The following is a 20720-nucleotide window of genomic DNA, read 5'->3' as shown; positions in this document are numbered from 1 at the left end:
AAAAGTATCCAATGGATTTGAGGAATAAAGTTAATTGTGCTCCAATCAACATATGTACTAATTTATATATATGTATATATGTATATGTGTATATTTATATATATATGTATATATGTATATTTATATGTATGTATATATGTACACACTAATTTTTGGAGATCTATATGAGAACAAAATTGCAATACCACTACACATACACACCCACCAGAATGGTCTAATTAAAAAAAAAAATAGAGATGTGAAACATGAAACTATCTCACACTACTATTAGAAAAGAAAATCAGTACAACTACTTTGGAAAACTGTTTGGCAATATCTACTATTGATGAACATATGTAGTTTCTGAGACCTAGTAATCCTACCCTTAGATATATAGGTACCTATATATGTTTAGTAAACAATGCTCATATAGCACTATTCACTAGCTAAAACCCAATTGTCTATCATCAGTATGGGAAATAATTGACATAATAGAGAACTTATAACAATGAGAATGAACAAATTACAGCTGTATAACATAATGGTTGTATGAATCTTAAAAACATAGCGTTGGAGTAAAAGAAGCCAAACAAAAAGCTATATCCATTTATATAAAATATAATACTAATTTATTTATAAGCATTTATGTAAAATACATAGAACATACTAATAGAACTCAGGTAGCATCCACCCTTCCTTGGGGGAGTATTGTGAAAAGAAGAGGGTCACAAGGGAGGCTTCTGGGGTGTTGATAATATTCTGTTTCTTGATCTTAGTGCTGTTATATGGGTATATTCATTTTATAAAAATTCATCAAACTATATACTTAAGATTTGTGCAGTTTTCTGTATTTTTTTTACTTCAATAAGTTCACCAAAATTATTAAATGTACTTTGCTTTTAAACATTTACATACACACATGTATATATACATATGTATATGTGTGTATATATATTTTTTTAAGCGTAGACCACTGATGAAGTAGTTATTTTTCACTGCTTCATCAAAAAAGAATGCAAACTCTTTTTTTTTCTGTACGTGAGTGTTCATAGCAACTTGATTTATAATAGGCAAAAAACTGGAAAAATCCAATGTCCATTAACCGTTGAGTGGATAAACAAATTATGGCATACTACTGGTCAATAAAATAGAATGAACTGTTGACATGCATCAATATGCTGATTCTCAAAATAATTATACTGAGTGAAGGACACCAGGCCCTCCCCCAAAAGAGTATGATTCCATTTACATAAAATTCTAGGAAATACAAATTAATCTCTTGAGACAAAAACAGATAAGTTATTGCTTTATGGTCTAGCAAGTTTTTTTTAAGTGTTCCACAAGTGCTTTAACAGAATATGTATCTTCTAATTGTTGGACATGTGTTTCATTTATTTCCATTATAGTGAATTTATTAATTTTGTTATTCTATATCCTTTCCAATTTTTGTTCTCTTAATCCACCAATTATAGAGATGTTTGTTAAAATGCCCTTCTACGTTTGTCAGTTTAACTTTTCTCTATAATTTTGTTGATTTTGCTTTACATAGTTTGAGGTAGTGTTATCAATTAAAAACAAGTTTATAATTGCTACATTTTTCTAGAGAGTTTTTCCTCTTTTCATTATGTTCCCTCATAATGTTTTCTGACCTAAAGTCTGTTTTAATATTACTATAACTGCACCAGCCTATTGGGAATGGGAATAGATATAGCTGGAAATTTCTGTTAGTAATTTCCAGCTATATCTATTCCCATTCTTTTACTTTTAACTTCTTTATAATCTTAGGTGGATTCTTAATATTTGTTAATAATTCTTAACTTCTTAATAAAATATATGTATATATGTAATATATATGTATGTGTATATATTATAAATACTTTTTACACACACATATATAGAGTTTTATATATGTATATACCTGAACTTGTTAATATTGTTTTCTTATACTACTTCATTAGTCAATTCTGGCATAAATTAGAATTTTACTCAGATGGTTCAATTGAAGAGATTTTAATGAGAGACTATTAGGACGCATGGAGAAGATTAATTTAACTAAGCCAATAATTAGTTTGAGCCACCAAGAAACCAGCAATAAATAGTAGACAGCCATGACCACTAAGAGGACAAGGGGAGAAAAATAGTGTTACAAGAGCTCAATAGGGACTGGGGCTACGGAGGAGGGGCCAAAGGCAGCATCTGTGGTTCTAGAGGGACCCAGCCAGTACCAGACCTTCCTTATCCTGCTCTGTAATCTCCCATTCCATAATCTCAGGCTGGTACCTCCGTTGATCAAACTGTGTGAAGACACATGCCAGGAAGTAATCTGCCTGCCTGAGGGAGCAAATGGGGAATAATCAGTGCAGCTACTTGGACTTTGGGAAACTTCTAAAGAATTCATATGGAAAATGACATTTTTCCCCCTAATCACCTTTTGCCTCTGAAGTTCCATTTCGTGTGACTTTCATGTTACACATCCATATCCATCCATCCATCCCTACTTCTCTCTCTGCCGCTCTCTGAATATATGCACACATATATGTGTGTATATATATGTGTTTATGTGTGTACACACACAGACATACTTCACAGCAAGTAAAATGGAAAATATCACTGAACTTAAAATCACTACTAAAAACAGTGATGATTTATAAACAGATATTTAACAGAGTTTAAAACAGTAAAAGAAATTTATGTCATTAGAAATATCAAGAGCTAAATATTTGTTGGATTTTCAAGTTATCTTTCAACTTTGCAACATGGTGACCCAAAGTTTTACTAGAAAGAAAGTTTACAAAGTACAGTACTGACTTTTATTTTATCCAAACATCTTTATTATGGAAATTTTCAAATGTATTACAAAATAGAATAATATAAGGTATCTCCGTGTAGCTATCGCCTAGCTTTAGTAATTACCAACATTTTGCCAGTTATTGACATGTTCTGTTCTGTGCCTCCTACCTACATAACTTTTCTTTCTCTGGTGTATTCTAAAGTAAATTCAATAAATTATATTTTACTCATAAACACTTCGATTTTAATCTCTAATTAGGACTTTTCTTTAATAATCACAGTATCATTATCACAGCTAACAAATTAAAAGGTAATTAATTCCTTATTATATCTACTATTTGGCCCATATTAAAATTATCCCACTTAAAGCGTCTTTTCACTGCTGGTGATTTCGAATCGGATCTAAACAAGGTCCACACATTGCATTTGGTTGGCTCTTTCATTTATAGATCACCCAATTTATAGGAATATTTTAATATTTTTATTTGCAAATTTGCTTACTAACTTTTAGAATTTTTCTTGATTGAGCTGCAATTTATTTTTAATATAAGGGAACATTCTGTGATGAATTTAAATATCCACTAGCACTTTGTATATTTTTATGAATCTTCAAAATAACCTAATGGAATGAGGTAATACTTCAATGCCTGGCCTTTCCAGAAAGTATCTGTGTAGTGCCTATGGGGCCTATGCACTTATTAATAACATTGATGTGGAGCAAAAGGAACATGTGTTTTGGTTGTAGCTGGCCTTATGGTCTGACCGTTTTACCCATTCTACCATTATGATCATTGGCGTATTCTTAAAATTGTGAAATTGGCGATTATACCATGATGCCTAGTTCAAAAAAGACACTCATAAAGTGTTAGATTTAATTATTGTGAATTAGTTTTTTATCTATTTATGAGTAGATGAATTATCTCTGGAAACCTCAGACTTTCAGAGTGGTTACAGACAGAGAATTAGATGGAGGGCAGGAAGAATGTACTCTTTAGAAGTGAAGAAAAAGTAACTGAGACCCAAACACTAAACACTTCATGTGTAAATATAGACGCAAAAGTTAGACCCAATTAGACTCTTGTATATGGAGGAAGAGCAGATTTTTATCAATAACAAGTCTTTTTTACTGAGAAACTAGACTTTGGGGAATAGTGACAAAAATGAGAAGACTGTTACATTGATCAGTAGTTACCGTTTCTGTCAGCAGTTAAAACTGGCCACTGGGAGAGTGGATTCAATCTTTAGAAAGGGAGGAAACCAACAAATGAAGTGCAAAGTGAAACAGCCCTTTGATCTACAGAAGAAAAATGCCACTGTTTTATACCAATTTATATTTCTACCACTAATGTATCATAATTTCTTTTTCTCCTAGCAATAAATCACCAATATATTTTGTCATTGCTGATTTGATTGCTGATTTGATCAGTGAGAATTCATCTGTTATTTTAATTTCTAATTCTTTAAAGTTAGGGTGAATATCTTATGTTTATTAGTATCAGTGTTGCCACAATAAACAAATAGTTTATTAACAACAACAAAATGCCACAGGTCCTATCTGCTTATGAAGGGAGAAGCAGATGGCTAATATTCTGCTGTAAGTCCCAGTGTATGAATGGAGTGTTTGGGTGGTGTGTGGTGGGACTAGGGTCACACCCTTTTGAGTTGCCTCTCAGTTCTAGGTGTATGATACCTCACTAGTATATATACTGCCCCCTCCCTTTTAAAAAGATTTCTACCTTAGAACAAATAACTTCTGATACTGAAATATTTAACCTTGAGCTTATCATGGTAATTGAACTGTAAAAACCAAACCATAGGGATTTTTGAAAATATTCAATCTCCATTCTTTTGTAAGATGAAATTCAAGGATAGAGTTGGGTTGAGTCAAACATGTGGCAGAATCCAATGAGTATGAATATATATATATATATGTATATTCTTTACTCAAACAGGAATGAAACTAATTCTCTTGATTTTAGTGTTATAGATTAATTTCTATAATTACATTAGTCTATAAGGCAAAGGTAAGTTTTCTTCATAAGATTTTTTTTTTTTTTTTGTATTGGAAGCTTTAGAGTTGAGAAAGTGGTCTTCAGCTCTCTACCACACTGCCACCTGGGGGCCAACAAGAATGTCTGTCATAGTGTTGTCGTAGCCAGTGCCAGAAATCTTTGCCATTGACCTTGATTCTATTAAGAGAAATACCAAGGCACCATTATCTATTTGTAGATACCAAAGTAATGCTGTTGGCTTACCTAGTGATATAGCCTGATACGCTATTATAAAAACATTTAGAAATTTAATGTGATACTTCCATATTACTTTTTTGCTGTCTTTCACTTTTCCCCCGTTTTAGAATATTACCAACTATTTTGAGACACAGTTATTGTACATTCCCTGGGTCTTTTTATATGTATACTGCTACTTAGTATTTATAAAGAATATTATGTAGGTACTGGTAATAATTTCTTAGTTAACTAGAAAATTGATTAGTAAATAAATGTCCTTTTCCCAGCCTAAATATTTTGAACATATATAAACATTTTTGTATTGTTGATATGCATGCCTTTATTTATTTTAGTTTTTTATTAAAGATGATTTTCTCTTATTAAGTATAATGTTAGTAGATTATTTGACACTTTACAATATGTGACTGGAGAACAAAAATTTTATGATTCCACTTATATTAGGTAAGTAGAATAGTCAAATTCACAGAGACAAGAAAGTAGAATAGTAATTGGGGAGAAGAGGCAGGTTATGCGGCGTTATTGTTTAATGGGTACAGAGTTTCAGTTTGGGATGATGAGAAAGTTCAGAAGATGGATAGTGGTGATGGTTATACAACAATGTGAAAGTACTTAATGCCACTGAAATTGTACACTTAAAAATGATTAACATAGTATATTTTATGTTATGTATATTTTACTGCAATAAAACATTATTACTGTACTAGTGGTAGTGAATGGTATGCTTTCTTAAGGCATACAAATGAGTAGGTATGTGAATTTAATTTTAAAAAGCATATATTATGTGCTAGAAGCTTTATGTGTATGAGGTTATAACCCTATAAGGTATATGCTTATTACTAGCTTTCTTTTACTCATTAAGAAACTAAAGCTCGAAGAAGTTCATTTATAACAAATTTATCAACAGTGGACTGCCCAACAACTCTCAGGATAATTTTCTGAAGTATAAGACCTATAAGCTAATAAAAGATATAGCTGAGATTTGGACCTATTTCTGCTTAACTAAGGCAGGTACTCTTTCTATTTTACCACCCTGCCTTCCATGAGAATATTGAAGCTTCATGTTAAAATGAAATACTGTAGATTCTGACCTATTATGATTCAAAACAGGGGAAAAAAAGTTATTTAGCAGCAATGTGAGCACCCTGAGATAACACCACCAAGCTATGTGTAACATCTGTGGGCTTAAACAGGTCATGTCTAATTTGAGTAGGCTGTATAAGGTGGAAATGATTCATGTACCATGCAGTCATCTACTACAGTATTTTTTATTTTAAATTAGTTTCCCATTCTATATAAAGTTGGTGCTTCTCTTTATAATACCATGAATCTTTAAAGGAAAAGATTCATTCTTGTATCTATTTGCTATTTTAAATAACATTCTTCATTCTTATCTGCTTTTCTTCCTTTGGAGACTCCTTCCTTCCAATGTAAGGAAAATAAAGTTATCATGATAAATAATTTCATAGAAAATATCTCAGTATAATAAGATTTTCAAACAACTCATGGAACCACTGTTTTATTTTAGCATAAACAACAAAAAGATCTGAACATTCCTCTTACATTTGTGGTTGATTTTACACATATATCTTTTCAATTACCCTTCAGAAAAGGAATATTTGATGTGCTATAGAGAAAACAAAATCAATCCTACTTTTCTTGAACCCTGGTACTTAATTACCTTTAGTAGCCATGGAAGTAATTCCTCAGTAAGAATGTAATTGCTAAATCACTGCCTAATTACTTGATTTTCTCTATGTACAAAAATGAGTAATAGTTGGTAAAACATCTAGATTTTTAAATACAGTTGTGCTATTTGAGTACATTGAAATGCTTTATATATTAGCATGTTCCCCAAAACTATTACAATGCTGAAACACAGTGGAATGCTCCTTTGGAAGCCGAGGAGCTTATTGCTGACATGGGAATAATTTGGTTGTTTGCAAATTTTGTAAAATATTAAAATTTTCCGAGTTACCATTTTCCTTAAATAACGAATGGTGATGTTATCTCTGAAGTGTTGGCTTCAGAGTAGGAGGGAAATTATATGTTACTGTGTTATATAAAACTGACTCACATGGGTGGGCGAAAAATCCCAAGAATACCAGGACACCCACACTTGAAAAAGCCAATATGTGCTGATTCTCTTTACACCATGTTCTAGCAGGCTGCTTAATGGAGCTATATTCATTAAAGAACTCTTTATAATTTCTTTCATTGCCTTGGTGAATATTTTTCTGAAAAAAAAAGTGAAGTAACATTTTTTATCATAAAAAAAATCATTGTTTATAGGACAAAAAGTTTGATTCAGAATTTGAAGTACTTCATTTCTCTGTGCTTTGGGTTTTTTAATTGTTAAAATCAAGAGACTAAAACATCTCCTTTTGGAGTATTTTAGAATATTTGTTAAATCCTGTATGAATAACAAATTTATCAACAGTTAAATGATCTTTTAACAAGCAGTAATCCATGTCTTGAAAAGGAGCTCATGCTTTTTCAATGATAAAAACAGTGGATTGTATGGGAATGTTATCTCAGATTCAGTCTAAAGTTAATTTGCTGTTAAATTTTAATTGAGGTATTCTTTTGCATAGTAACATTATATATTCTTAAATGTATTTCTTATATTATCCAAAATGTTGTTTTGGTTGGACTTCCCAAATTAGATTTTGTTTGTATGATTTTTCGGTTTGATTTTTAAGGAATACTTCCTGGGTTTTTTCACCACATGCTAACTAAACTTTATTGTTTTATTGGAATTCTCATTCCTCTTTTAAATAACATTCTTTTTCCAAATTGAGAATCTCAACCAATGCTTTTTTTTTAAAAGTTCCTATTTTGTTGAGAAGAATGTAAAGTTCTTTTGATAATGGCAAAAAAGCAGTTCTTGCTGTGAAGCAAGCCCTCTAAAAAACACTTTCATTTTTGTTATGTAGTTATTATAAGATCTCTCCTATGGTAATTGTGTTATTCCGTCTTTCTTGAAGAGAAAGCTACAACTTTCTTAAAGTTGTAGCTTTAAGAAGTAAAGTAACTTGCCCACCTAACAGCAGAGTTGGGATTTGAAGCTAGACAAAATCTCTGTTCTTAAATTTTTTAGGTGCTATACCCATAATATATATTCGCATTTGTACATAAATCTTTTTCTGAGGGATATTTTATTGCTGTTACAGATGATAGCATAGATGTGATTTCTATTGCATTGCATGCCTGTTTTGGACTCTATCAGAAAGAAAATACCAAATAAGCAGTTTGTCTCTCTTGTCTTCTCAAAATGAAATTTTATTCAAACTGATTTCTATTATGATTATTATGGTTATATTTTTAAAATAAAATTATTAATCATGTTCTTAATCTGTTTATGATTAAAATAACTCTATGACCAGATATTTATTTATCTTAGATTTTTTTCAAATAACTATTTTCTGACTGTAAAAGTAACATCTGATCATTGTAGATAATTTGGTAAAATAAAAATACATGACTTATGTACTATTCCCCAACCCAAAGATAGCCACTGTTAACATTTTGGTTTATTTCTTATCATTTTTTCTTATATGTGTGTGTGTATGTATATTTTTTTGGTTTATTTCTTATCATTTTTTCTTATATGTGTGTTATGTATGTATATTTTTTTACTTTTTTTAAAATTAAATTTATTGGGATGACATTGGTTAATAAAATTATATAGGTTTCAAGTGTACAGTTCAATAATACATCATCTGTATTTTGCATTATGTGTTATTTTTATATTTTATTAGCCAAAGCTGTGATCAAATAACTAATATTATTATTTTTTTAAAAAATTTTATTTCTCAATTAGAGTTGACATTCAATATTATTTTATATTAGTTTCAGGTGTATAACCAATATTATTTTATGAGCTGTTTATTTGCCTTAGTAAGGAGGAATCATGGAAACATTTTAAGTAAATCTCAATTTCTATGAGATAGATACATGTGTATGTGTATCATGTAGGTGTATGTTTATCTTTGTGTGTATATATAAGATTAACTTTCAATTAGACTGTGTTGCACATGTAGAAAAATATTGATTTGTCATTCTTTCTGAGCCTTCTCTTAGTCAATTAAAGGTTAATTTGATCAGCAGAGGTTTAATTTTAAGTTATAATCAATAATACTTGTTTCTATGGTAATCATTGCTTGGATTCAGTAGCATGTTTATCTTTCATTTACACTTTCATTTTTATGACCTCATCTTAGATGTTACCCCTGCTGTATTGGGAAAGATATGTTGAGGTGGGTAGTTCTTGATGATTTTCTCAGTATTGTATAGTATCAGAGAGAAGTAGAATTCAAACTATTTATGAAAACTGATCCTTAGTTCTCTCTACTAAATCAATGTTTGCAAATATATCTGTCAGATCTATGAGAATTTTTTATTTTGTCATTTTATCTTAATGGTAAAATGTAAATCCTATAGGTAATGTCCAGTAATAATTTCCAATTGGAATGACATTTTCATAGAATTTGACTTTGTTTCTTAACTGGTGTTCCTCAAATCAGGTTCCAAATACCTTATTTGTTTTCTGAAGTCATTTCAAATAAATGTCCACTGAATGGCTATATACTGGGCATAGAGAGAGGCCCTTGGAATGCAGAATGAATAAGACATTTTCTTATCTTCAAGAAATACACTGCCTACTAGCAGAACATACATAAAAAAAAAAATTACAGTGTGATAGATGTCACAGTAGAAAGATGTTCAGGGTACAGAGGGCATTCTGCTTGAAAATGGAAACGTGGAACAGGTGATCTGAGAATGTTTCTCAGGGGACTAATGTCTGAGCTGGGTTTCGAAGGACAGATAAGCATTTACTAACAGGGTGGAATATAAGTAGGGAATTTTCATGGGATTGTTTCAGACGAAGAGAGCACAGTATTTAGAGAAATACCATATAGAAGAAGAATCCACATATTATTCTAGAAGATTATTTTAAACATGTTTCTTCTTGCTTTTTAAGTAAAACATGACAGTAGTTAGAGCATTTGTCAAGTAGTAATTGTACTGATCTAAGTTTCCAAGCATCTCTGATCATTGCTAAGCAATAATAGTGACACTAATGAATGATAAAGGAACTAAACAGCAGATAATAAGAGGAACATGGAAGGATAAAATGCCTCGATTATCTGCCAATTTTTTATATATAACTTTATTATAGTTAACTGAAAATTTAACTATATGTTTTTTAAAGTATAAATTCTGTGCAGGATTTATTTTTTCAACACATGTATACTGAACTGGTATCCTCACTTTAAAAATGATTATCCTCACTTTGCAAGCCAGAAAACAAAGGTACAGAAGTGAAATAATTTTCCTATGCTGACTAGTGTAAATGGAGGAGCCAGCATACATTTTATTTCCAGAGCCAGCGCTTTAAAGAAATTGTAAAAAGATCAGTGGGTCTGGGGTGGTGGGGTTGAGAGAGAGGCACAAAATGAGGCTGGAAGCTTGGTTGTGAAAAGGTGGGAGAAAGTGAAGCCAGAGAGGCAAAATAAGATGGATAATGCTTAGCATGTGTAATAAAAGTGATTCAGCAAAGGCAGAGAATTAGAAGATACAGGTAGCAGACGGGATGATCAATACTGAAGGTTCTGAGAACTTAAGATGGGGTGGGGCACCTTCCAAGAGGGAAAGGGATGAGCATGGTACAGATGCAGGTGAATTAAGATTGATGTTGGTAAGTTAGAGGTAGTCAATATATCATGTGTATCAGCGTATTGCGCTGCTTCACTTGTGCATATTACCTTTAACTGAATTCTGTGATATACCTGAAAGAACAACCACATACAGTTTAGAAATGCTCATGGAATTCATCTGGGAGGATGAACAACTGAAGAGGATGGGACAGGAGGCTGGGTATTTGGGGATCTTAAGGGAGAAAGTTATAACTGCATAGTTAACAAGAGGAATGGAAACAGAATGAAAACGACTTGGCACGGTCTCAAACCTGGCTCTAGGAGAAGGCATAGCAAGAAATATAAACTAAGCCATAGGAAAGGGAATTGGACCGAGAGAGACATAACCTCCTACAGCTCAATTACCTTAAAGGAAATGAAAACCTGCTATCTATAATATTAGTGATAGCATCACATTTAGAGAATATAAACTTTTTAAAGAGGTTTTTTATGCAATAACTTTTCATATCACTGAATTGTAGCATTCTAAAGCTGAAAGATCTTTATATACTATTATTGTCCATTTAATAGAAGAGAAAACTGAGACTCATAGAGGTTAAGTGATTCATCTAAGATCTGAAACACAGATCTTTAGTGGCCAGGTCCAAACTTGAATTGCAGGTTAACTCATAGTTTTTTCTACCACAAGATGCTATGGTAGAAAACTTTCAACAGCTCATTAAACTGTTTTTGCAAGGCCCGTACATATAACTGAAGATTGCCATCATGCCTGATCCTTGTCTTTCCAAACATTTTTCCTCTTAATTTATTCACCTATTCTTATGTTATATCTTTTAGATTCTTTACTTTCCTAGTGACTCTCTTCTGAGTCGTTGGCGTTTAACTGATATTCCTCTTCAAGTATCTAATTTAGATTGTCAGTTACTTGGTCTGCAAAATATCTGTTACATGAAACCATCAACTTTATTTTGCTACTCAGTAAATATTTATGATATGGTGGGATAAATATTCTCAGAGTGAATATGCTATTTCCTTACTAACTTACATTTTAATTACCTTATTTTAGAAATTGTATCAGGACATCTTTTTTAAATTTAAATTTTAACTTTAATTTTTTCTGTTTAGGAATTTTTTTTTTTTTTTTTTTAGGTGAGACAACCGTTGGTTGACCTCACAGATTGCAAGGACCTTGCCAGCTTACAATCCCTTATTTTTTACACCTATGGCACGTGGTCTTTCTAGGTGGTCTCCCATCCAAGTACTAACCAGGCCCGACCCTGCTTAGCTTCCGAGATCAGATGGAATCAGGCTTGTTCAGGGTAGCATGGCTGTAGTGTTTAGGAATTTTTTCATGAAAACCTTTTAAAGTCTAAAAATTCAGGCCAAGTGACAGTTCATCATCATTCTCAGGATGTAATCAGACTGGCTCTTCCAGAGGAATTTCAAAGAACAAATGCATCAGTGACATTTCATACTTTTCTGAATTTCTATTTTCCCTCTTGGTGGGTTGAATCGATTTGCAGTTCATGTAAACATTTCCACCTTACATGGCAGTTACCTAACTCTGCCATCATCCTACCCATCTGAACTTTAAAAAACAAGAACTAAGGATTTCCAAATATAAGATATTTTGCATGGGTGTCCTTTGATAAGTCTGCTTAATAATCAATAGAATGAAGAAGCTTATCCATGTATGCACTCAGGAATCATTACAACAGACCTACTACCTGCCAGGAACTGGGAGATACCATTCTAACTCTAACCTTCTTCCATTCTATTTTCTTCCTGCTCTCCTGTTAAATGTTAGCCACTAATGTAAATTTCCAAAAAAAAAAACGCACTCTTGGGACAAAGCAATTATTCCTCTTGTAAGCCAGACTACCAGTTTGCAACCTCTGCTCTAAGGAGAACAATGTGTCATTGGTCCCTGGGCCTCCACATTTCCCCGCCTGCTACCACTGCCGTTTTTACCCGAGCTCTGAAGACATTTGAGGGCTCTGGGGCTGTTAAGGGGAAGAAGAACAAAAGGACTTGGGAACTTATTTAGCTAAGTTGCATTACCTCAACTCTTATACTTTTTGAAGGGCAGAAGTGTTAAATAAATAAAAATGTATTTTCCTCTGAGAAACACTTTTTGGGATATATTTATGTCAAAATGATAACAGCTTAATTTGCTTTCAAGAACTGGCCTTATTTGTCTATTGAAATTAGTTATAGCATATCTTCGAGATTTTATAAGTCAGCCTTTTTACTTGTGCTTTTGCTTCCTAAAATTATGAGAGTTGTAGATACTTGCATCTTCCACAGATGCAGCAAACTTTAACATGTAGAAACTCACAGTTCTGTAGATGAATGGATTTGGAACTTTTTCTTCCAAGGTCAAAGTACTTGCTTTTTTCTGAATTAAACTTAGTTCCCAAGCTTACAAATCTAGAGTCAATTTCTGTGGCCAGTGCTTGTGTCGGTCAAGAGAAACTTTCTGACAGTGTTTTTGTAGAAAAGTAGAAGGAAAAGCAGGGGTAGTTGGCAGTTGTAAGCAAGACCTAATGCATTTTCTGGAAAGATAAGAATATTATAAGTGCTCCAATAAAAATTTCTAGTTACTTATGTCATCTCCCCATAACATTGTTTAAATGTTTAATGTAGATCTTTTTCAAATATATATAAAACAGAAAAGGAATAATATGATGAACTTTTATGTACCCGTCAGCTTTGATAGTTACTAACCCAAGTAGATCCTCCGAGCCCTGTCCCCCAATGGATATTTTTTAAAGCAAATCACAGACTTTTAAATACTGTGTATGTTTGTATCTTAGTTATATGGAAGCGTAGTCATCGATTATAACTGGATGCAGCCTTTGGGAACAATATTGAAAATGACGCTTGGGGTCTCATTTACAGGGAAGTAGGAACTTTGTGGTAGTTGTGATCAACCAAAGTAAAGAAGACTTCTATGCTAATAGATTTGTTGGAGAAAGTGTCTGTCGGTGCCTTTATGTTTTTTTTTTTCTAGTCTTTAAATTATTTATTGGTAGCACAGCAATTTATTCATATATATGTGCAAGCGTATCTCTGAAGATTGAAAAAATAAGGTAATAAATGTTTTTACTCTACTTTAAATTCCATTTGAATTTACATCCAGTTCAGTCTTTTCCAGGCCAGAAATGTTTATTGAATTCTTACTTTGCCTAGAGACTGTTAAATGATTTACATGCTTTAAATTATTTAATCCTCTTAATCTTTTGAGACATATACTGTTGCCTTGGTTTTGCTAATGAAGAAACTGGGCTCAGTGAATTTAAGTTTTCTCAGTCAGAAAATGGCGGAACCTTTATTTGAATAGTTTTAACTTCAGAACTAATTTCTTTTCACTATACCCTAGTCTGGTCAGTGTAAGTACAATATCTTCAGTTTAAAGCTCATGGTTTTAGACCCATATTTGTAGTACTAAACTATAATACCATAATATTGTAATATTAATATTGATTATATTTATCTATAGCAAAAGCCTATATTATGAACTTGTCATCAAACCTAATTTGTAGACATTCTGTTTACCACTTTTTTGGGAATTATGAACAGGAACTATTCCTGGTGTGGAGATTGTTCTCTCTGATCTTGCAAGTGATTCTTTCTCTAGACTCAGGTAGTTTGCTGACAGGCATGCCCCAATCAGTCCTTGGCTAAAGAGGGGCCCCTTTGTATGTCTCAGAGCTCTGTCTGGGCAGTGCTTTCTTCTTTAGTACCCTGCCCTGTGAAATTTAATTTTCTTGGTTCCCCCAGACTCCCAGCACCATCTCCTCAACTTAGGTAAACTGTGGAGACTATCAGGCGCTGCCTGGGTTCCTCTTGAAAGCTCTCTGCAGGCTGTAAGCTTTGGCACTTTTAGAGCTCACATCGTTTGGTTTCTGTTTTTCAGGGATCACTACCCCTTGTTGCCTCAGATCCAGTGTCTTAACAACCATTGCTTAATTATTTTGTAGTTGTGGGGGTTATTTTAGGTAGGAAGATAAGTCTCTGTTACTCTATCTTGGCTAGAATGCTTTCTGTAATTTAAAGAATAATATAAAAGCAACAGGAGAAGGTTCTGAAGTTTTATTGTCTTAGTGTAAGTGGTGGCTCTTCCATTTACTAGCTGTTTGACTTGGAGCAAGTTACTTAAGCTCTCTGGGCCTCAACTTCTTTTTTTAAAAAATTTTTATTTTTTATTAATATTTTTTCAATTATAGCTGATACACAATATTACATTAGTTTTGGGTGTACAACATAGTGATTAGACATTTATATAATTTATGAAGAAATCATGCTGATAAGCCTAGTGCCCATCTGACACCATGCATAGTTATTTCAATGTTACTGACTATATTCTGTATGTTTTACTTTACATACCTATGACTATTTTTATAACTGGCAACTTGTACATCTTAATCCTTTCCCTTTTTTCACCTGTCCTCCAAACCCCCTCCCATCTGGCAACCATCAAATGTTCTTTTTATCTATGAGTTTATTTCTTGTTTTGTTTTGTTGTTTGTTTTGTTTTTCTAGATTCCACATAAAAGTGAAATCATATGGAGTTTTTCTTTCTCTGACTTCTTTACCTTAGCATAATACCCTCTAAGTCCATCAGGTTGTTGCAAATGTCAAGATTTCGGTCTTTTTATGGCCGAGTAATATTCCATTATATATATGTACCACTTTTTTCTTTCTCTGTTCATCAGTGGACCCTTAGGTAGCTTCTATGTCTTGGCTATTGTAAATAATGCTGCAATGAACATAGATGTGCATATGTCATTCGAATCAGTGTTTTGGATTTCTTTAGATAAATACCCAAAAATGGGACTGCTGAATCTTATGGTAGTTCTGTTTTTAATTTTTTGAGGACATGCCATACTCTTTTCCATAAAGGCTGTACCAATTTATAATCCCACCAATATACATGAGGATTCCCTTTCCTCCATATCCTTGCCAGCAATTGTTTCTTGATTTATTGATGATAGTAATTTTGACAGGTGTGGGGCGATATCTCATAGTGATTTTAATTTGCATTTCTCTGATGATTAATGACATATGCCTCAACTTCTTAATCTATAAAAGCAAAATAATAATATTACCTGCACCATAGGGCATTTGTGAGGATTAAGACAGTTAGAACATGTGAAATGCTTCAAAAAGTGACTGGCTAAGAAAAGGACTGGTATAGAAGCTTTCAATAAATGAGTTATTATTGTTATTATTATCATCCATCATAGAATATTTCTAATGCAAACAAACCTCAACTTTGGAATGAGGGAGACCTTTGTTTTAGTGTCAGTTCTACCTCTTATCATGGCCTTATTTAGCCTCTATTAATATCATTTTGCTCATTACAAAATGAGTAATAATAGCACCTCATTAAATAATTGTATGGATGAAATACAGTGATCATTGGAAAGCGCTTGGCACAGTGCCTGGCACAGATTAGGTGCTCAGTGATTGTTCTTATTCCGATTACCCGTTGCTGCATAATAAACTACCACAAAGCTTAGAGGCTTAAAATAGCAATTGTTTTACTTTCTCCATGTTTCAGAGGTTTGGCTGGGCTCAGCTGAGAAGTTCTCATTTAGTGTTTCATGCAGTTGCAGTCGGAGAGTAGCAGGGCTGAAGTCATTTTGAAGGCTTTCTCAGTCACATGTCTAACAGTTGATTCAGGCTTTTGGCTGGGATCTCTACAGTCCCTCGAAGTATGGTAACTAAAGCATTCAAGAAGGATTAGGCAGAAGTTGTATTTCCTTTTATGATAACCTTGGAAGTCACCCAGTGTCACTCTGGCTGTAGACATAGACCAACCTAATTTTAAGAGGAGAGTCAATATCACCTTGCAAGACGAACATGTATAATGAGAGATATTGATGCAATCACTTTTATTTATTTATTTGTTTGTTTGTTTGTTTAAATTTATTTAAAAATTTTTTTGGGTGACATTGGTTAACGAAATCCAGTAAGTTTCAGGTGTACAATTGAACAGTAAGGCATATATATATCGATGCAGTCACTTTTAGATAATACAGTTTTCTATAGTTTGCCATTATTCATGTGCATGTTTACATATATGCAAACATTTTACATAACATTTTAGTTCTCCCCAACACACAGACTTTATAGTTTTCTGTGTAGTTTTTGTAAGCTCTTTTGTCCATATCTAAGAGGTGTTATGGCCAACTGGTGGTGTTGGCATTCTTCTAGCTTCCAGTTGAGACCTTTAAATCATTAATTCTTTATTAGAATGCAAATCCATCTTTTGAGGCTAATGCCATTAATTCTTGCTATCATTTATGAACCCTTTAATCACTCCTCTGTGTTTACGCAAAGTGTGTGCATGAGGGTGTGGGGAGGTCTTAGGGGACCATCATAGAATTCTACCTACCATAAGCCCCTCAAGAAATTTTTTAGTTATTTTACTTTTCAATTCCAGAATTTCCATTTGGTTATTTTTTATAATTTCTATGTTTTTATTAAGATATCCAAATTGAATAATAGTCATCCTATTTTCCTTTAATTCTTTGTATGTATTTGTAATAGTTACATTGATTCCTTTATCTGCTAAATTCAACATCTAGTCCCACTTAGTTTTTATTAACTGATTTTTTTCCTCTTGTTTATTTGTATGTCTAGTAATTTTTGGTTGGAAACTGTATATTTTAGATAACATAACAGGTCTGGATACTGTTTTACATTCTTTGTTCCCCACAGTGTGCAGCCAATGATGTCTCTGATCAATGCAATGTTTTTATTCTTATTTTTTATTTTTTTAGTCTAGATTCTTAGGTGTTGTCCCTCTGTCTGTATAGCGTAGTCATCAGCCAATGGTTTGGGTAGAGATTATGCTTTAACACCTTGAGCCCTTAAGGTTTCCACCTCCTGCCTAACAATTTATATGTAGGTTGAGGTTCCCAAGCCTCTCTTAGTTTTCACTTTTAACCAAGCTCTCTCAAGTCTCTCCTGTGCATGTGTCTGTAGTTTCTTAGTCAGCCAGAGACTGTGTGGAGAATTTATCTCAACCCTTTTGTGATTCTCTTATTGCTAGGATGTCCCATTAAATTTCTGGTTTGTCCACTGCTAATCCCAGCTGGGATCACAATTTTGGATGTAGTAGAGCTTCAGATTTTCTCTGCTCATTTTCATTTAAGTCCACCACTTTTTGTTTTTCACTTGTATTTTTTTGTTAATAGGGAAATACACTTTTAAGGTAGAATGCCAAAATGTTCTTACATAAGGCTGACATCTAGTGCTAATTCCAATATATTTGTCATGCAATGAAAACTTTTAAAATGTTATTCCAGTATGTTATTTTATTTCTCCCTCTGTTACTTGACAAACTTGAAAAGCCATGTGAGTCCATCACCTTTAAAGGGCCAAGCCATGAGTTTTTTATCCTCCATCTCTAATTGAGTCTGATCCCTCTGGCAGCAAAGCTGCTGGTTTTCACTGCAACCCCATGATGGCAAAACTACTGGTCTTAGAGCAGTCAGATTCATAGAGACAGAAGATAGAATGGTGGTTGAGAGGGTCTGGGAGAGAGGGGAAATGGAGAGTGGTTGTTTAATGGGTATAGAGTTTCAGTTTTGTGAAATGAAGAGTTTTAGAGATTGGTTGCACAACAACAAGAATATACTCAACACTACTGAAATGTACACTTAAACTAGTACAATTAAATTGGTATATTTTATGTTATTTTATATGTGTATTTTACCACAATTAAAAAAAGTTTAAAAAAGAAACTACTATTCTTGCCAACAGAATTGGTGGGTGTGGGGTGCAGTGGGACCAACCTCAGGCAAAAGGCCATAGTCTTCTGCTGTTTTTTCTTGGAGCTTTAGTATGATTTTAAGAATAAATGTTCTCAATTTGTTTTCTGCATCAATCTACAACCCTGAAATGATTGTTGTTAAAATTCTGTGTAGTTTAATAATGTGTGTGTGTGTGTGTGTGTGTGTGTGTGTGAGAGAGAGAGAGAGAGAGAGAGAGAGAGAGAGAGAAAGAGAGAGAGAGAGAAAAGAAATCACTGACCTCTTTATACCACCATAATTGGATGGTCATTTTCTTGGCTACTTCTTCATAGTGGCTTATGCAGGCTATTACTCATGGTTCCTTCTTCTAAATGATAGAATGTCCTAGAGCATAGTCCTTGGATATTTCTTCTTTTTTTTCCTATGCCTTCTCTAGGATATTTCATCAAGTTTCAACATTTAAAATGTCATCTACATGCTGATGGCTCCCGAATATGTATCTCCAGACAAGATTTCTTATCTACTCTTCAGCTCTGTATATCCAACTGCTTATTTAACATCCTACTTAGATGTTTAATAGGTATCTCAAACTTAATAAAGCTAAAACCAAACTCCTGGTATGTGCTGCCAGAAACTGGCTTCTCTCTCAGTCTATTTCATCTCAGTTATTGATATCTTCATTCTTCCATTTCCTCAGACCAATGAGTTTGGGTTGATTCTTGACCCCTTTCCTTCATGCCATAGGTCCACTACATTAGAATATCCTGTCAAGTTTACCTTCAAAATACGTATAGAACTTCATACTCTTCCCACTATCCTCACTGCTACCCCTGCTTTCAAGCCACCATCATCTCTATCTGACATTATTAAGCAGGCTTCCAACTGTTTTCTTCTAACTGACCTTTCCTTCTGTATGTGTTCTCAACAGAGCAGTTAGAATAATCCTGTTTAACATTAATGGGATGCTGTCACTCCTCTGCTCAGATTCTCCCAATCATGGTATCTTATCACAGAGTGAAAGCCAAAGTCCTTACCAAGACTGACTAGAGCCTACAGAATCTTGCTCCCCATAATCTTTCTAACTTCATAACCTTCTCCTCTCCTTCCCTCAGCTCACTTTGCTGCGGCAGATATACATCTGTCGCAGAACCTTTGTACTTATTTTCCCTTTGCCTGGAATGGCCTTCCCCAACCATGCTAACCTTCATGCCTTAGTTTCCTTACTTGTTTCAGGTCTTTATACAAAATCCACTTTCTGTGTGAGGCCTTCCTTGGCCACCCTATCCATATTTCCATGCCTTCTTCCCTACTATTTCATTTTCCACTTTCTTGCTTTTTTAACCTTAGCACTAATCATTATCTAATATACTATCCATATACTTAACTTATATTTTTATTCTGTTCCCCTCACTAAGATTTTAGCCCCGTGACTGCAAACTGTTAGTTTGGTTTTTTTTGTACTTTACTGCCACCCTCGAACTAACACAGTTCCTAGTGCTTAAGCTTGCAATAAATTTGGGGTGTTTATAGTGAAAAGTGAAGAAAGGCATGAATTTCCAGATTAAAAGATCTCCCTGAGTACCAAGTAGAATGAGGGAAACACATTCTTGTGAAATTTCAAAACATCAGGATTATATACGAGATTCCAAAAATCTTCTAGAGAAAAGAAACAAAAGTAGAATGTGAATACTATAAGACAGTGGGGCAATTTCATCAAAGCTTTGAAGAAAAATGAATTTTAACCTAAAATTCTATACCCAAGCAAACTATAGAAAACATGAGGTCAAATTAAAGTCATTTTCACACTTGAATATATGTGCAGTCAAATGAAGAGATAAATGACTTATCACCTTGGTAGTTGAGACTTTTTATGTTAAAACAAGTGTGAGAAACAAGAGAGGATACAACGACCAAAGAAAATGACCCAAAAGTTCAGTGAGTAAAAGTTCCAGATGACATTTATGCATCAGGCAAGAGAAGCAATCAGCCATATTAAAGAAGGAATTCTGTTTTGTCCAAGAAGACTGGAATAAAAATCGATAAAGTAGAATTAATAACAGGCAGGATAATATTCGCACTATGGTTAAACAGACATTTTTTTTTTTATCTCAGTAAAAACAAAAAAAGATGGCCAGAAAATCTAGTATAAAATAACTAGGTAAAAAAGTTAATGTCCAGATTAAAATAATACGATTTTGAGAAATTAATGGAATTAAAGAAAAAGAAACTTCTGACTTTGAGGTAGCATAGTAGAGAAAGAAATGCAACCTGAGCACACT

The 20720-nt window shown here is 33.3% G+C and overlaps 1 protein-coding gene and 1 pseudogene across 4 annotated transcripts in view; one reads left to right on the top strand and one right to left on the bottom strand.

Moving 5' to 3' along the window:
• The window catches only part of ZRANB3 (zinc finger RANBP2-type containing 3), a 224717-nt gene that overhangs the window by 30316 nt on the left and 173681 nt on the right, over nt 1–20720 (top strand). The gene's annotated exons all lie outside the window — the stretch shown is intronic.
• LOC112470780 lies at nt 11893–12011 on the bottom strand (annotated as a pseudogene).

This window comes from Pteropus alecto, unplaced genomic scaffold, assembly GCF_000325575.1.
Source record: "Pteropus alecto unplaced genomic scaffold, ASM32557v1 scaffold3, whole genome shotgun sequence".
Lineage (NCBI taxonomy): Eukaryota > Metazoa > Chordata > Mammalia > Chiroptera > Pteropodidae > Pteropus > Pteropus alecto.
This window is presented reverse-complemented; position numbering and strand designations above follow the sequence as displayed.